Genomic DNA, 3,215 nt, shown 5'->3' with positions numbered 1-3,215 from the left:
TTTTATATAAGTAATGTTAATATGTTTTATATATAGTTATACAACAACAACAACAACAACAACAACAACAACAAAACCCAATACCACCTGAGTGGTGTATGGGGGAGGTTGGATGTAGACAATCCTTCCCCTACCCGAGAGTAAAAACAAGTCCTTTTTCCACCAAGAGTGATTTCAAAAGTGGAGAAAGTCATCCATCTCTTTATTCGACGGATAAAGAGATTGCTTCCGAGTGGATTTATAGCTTATTAATATAATTGTAGTATATGTAATAAGTATGTTTTATATATAAAATATTTATTGGTTTAAAACTGATGGTTTTGATATTAATGACTTACTAAGAATAATAATAATACTAATAATATCTTTGTTAAAAATGATAATTTTAATAATAATAATAATGATATTGTTAAAAATGTTACTTTTATCTAATTATAAGATTAATAATACTAATAGTTACAAAAGTGATACTAATACTAATATTAATGAAAATGATGATAACTTGTGTTATTTTCATAATAATAATAATAAATTGGCAGATATTTTAGGTAATCCGAGTGAGGTCGCTGCCCCAAAACTCATGAAGAAATTGGCATATGTTTATTTCACAAAGGTTACCGCTTCTGCAGAATCCACTTTTTCGTTATCTTCCCGACAATCGGCCTTATGGAAATCACAGCAGGGTGATCACACCTCTGCTTGGCTGAGGGCAGTCCCTATTTTGGGGTTGGGTCAGACGATGAACGCTAAGACTTACCGATGTGTGTTGTGCTACAGGTTGGGTGTTCCATTGTTCTCTATCTCGATGGCATGCTCTGCCTGTTCTAGGGTTTTTACTGGGGATATTTACGGGGATCACGCGGTGTCTTGTGCTGGTATGGTGGGTATTAAGCATCGACATAATGTTGTTCGAGATTCCCTTGTTGATGTTTGTTATCGAGCTGGGATTTCAGCGAGAAAGGAGGTTGACATTGGGTTGTCTGGAGGGAACGATAGGGCCCTCAGACCTGCAGATGTGTTACTTTATTCCTGGAATTGTGGTCGCGATGTTTGTGTTGACTTGACAGGGTCTTCTCCTTTGACGCAGTCAGGGCTTTCTGACTTTGTCCCTGGATGTGTTGTGATTGATGCGGCTCGTCGGAAGCGGGTCAAGTACGAATCTAGCTGTCAGGCGATTGGTTATGGTTTCATTCCTTTCTCATTTTCTTCCCTTGGGGAAATAGAGAAGGAGGTTGTTTCTTTGCTAAAGCGGGTTCAGAAGAGTTCGATGGCGCAAGATATTGGTACCGGTGCTGCTGCTCATATTTTTACTAGGATAGGTTTTGCTATTGCTAGAGGTATGGGGGCCCAGATTGTCTCTAGGCTTCCCACTAATTTTTTGTAAGTTTTAAAACTTTTAAGTTATTATTATTATTATTATTATTATTATTATTATTATTATTATTATTATTATTATTATAATAATAATAATAATAATAATAATAATAATAATAATAAATACTAATATTCATAATACTTATTAACAATACTAACAATAATTATAATACTTATATTTAATGATAATAATAATAATAAATTGTAGTACGATAGTTATAATAATACTTAACTTAACAATAATAATAATAATAATATTCATATTTTTTTTGTAATTATAATCATAATGATAATAAAAATAATAGTTACTACTTTTATTAGTAATAATAATAACAATAACAATCATAATACTAACATTAATAATAATAATAATAAACATAATAATAACTAATAATAATAATGATAGAATTAAAATTAAAAGTGTATACCCTCTCCAAGCTTTTTCTAAAAAAAAAATGCCACCGACGAAACTCGAACCCGCGACCTATCGTTCAACAACCACGCTACTAACCAATGCTCTGTCTGTTATCTTTCTGATTAACTTAGCGAATTAATAGGTTATAACCCATCGTAAACTCATCGCCAATAATCAACTTTTCATCATCGTTTTCTAAATTTCTAGTTTCCATCACCAAGTCATCATACATCATCATCTTAATCACATCATATGATCATTACATCATCACTATCATCATACATCACTGTAACCTCACTAATAACAGTTTTCACTCGATCTTATTCCATCATCACAATTAATCTTATCATTCATGCTAATAACAGTCCCATAGGCCCAACATTATTTAATTGTTTATGCTTTTGGATCAAACTATTTCATGAGCCCAAGATTATGAGTCCATATAAGATTAATCAGCCCAAATATAATGGAAATAAATTCAGTCGAGCAACATCACGGTAACATCACTATCATCTATCATCACCTCTATTTATCTTCTTCTTCACTTCGTTCATCATCATTAATATCGTTAAAACAAAATTGTCGAGCATAAGTAGTAGTTTTAGAGTCTTCTTGAGTTGGTTTAGAGCTGAATCAGAACAGAAGAAAGTAATAGCAACAAGGTTGCAATTTTGTATTGGTTTAGTGGTAGTTTACAATTGTGGTTCGATGGTGCGTACAGCAGCAGCAGCAGCATGGAAGCTGCAAACAGAAGGCTTGGTTTTTGAACGGGAACGCCCATCATGATACAATTAAAACAGGAAGGACAAATCATAGCAGCAGGTTGGCTGCAGGTCGAACAGAAACAATAACATGTTTATGCAGGTGCAGTAGTAAAAAAAATGTCGCAGTTTGTTTGTGATTTCAACAGAAAAAGAACAAGCAGCTTCGATGGGTGTCTGGGTCTTCGATGGGGGCATCTTAAGGTTGATCAGAGACGGTTAGAATTAATGGTGGTGAGTTTCGATTGCTGTTGATACACCACCGAATTAGTTGAAAGTATAATACATATGCGTTAACAGTGAATGAAGTAAAATAGCAAAATGGTAGTAACCGTAATGATTGTTGCAGGTGGTGATGGTTGTGGGTTTTGATTCAGCAAAGAAGAAAAGAGAGGAAGAGAGAAAGAGATAGAGGATGGTGATCGTCGTGGGTTTGTAGATTCAAGAAGAAGAAACCCGAATAGAAGAAGAATATTAAAAGAGATAGTAGTCACCGGTTTGTGGTGATGGCAGGTTATGACGGTGGAGGTGGTGGTAGTAGAGTGGGCTGTGGTGGATCACTATGGTAGATGTGGGTGATAAAAGATGGTGGTCTTTCATGATAGAAGCAAGAAGGAGAATGGGATGGGTGTGATATATCTCCCTCCATTCATACACTTATCTAT

Source organism: Rutidosis leptorrhynchoides, chromosome 6, assembly GCF_046630445.1.
Source record: "Rutidosis leptorrhynchoides isolate AG116_Rl617_1_P2 chromosome 6, CSIRO_AGI_Rlap_v1, whole genome shotgun sequence".
Lineage (NCBI taxonomy): Eukaryota > Viridiplantae > Streptophyta > Magnoliopsida > Asterales > Asteraceae > Rutidosis > Rutidosis leptorrhynchoides.
The sequence above is the reverse complement of the archived record's forward strand: the minus strand, read 5'-3'. Positions refer to the sequence as shown.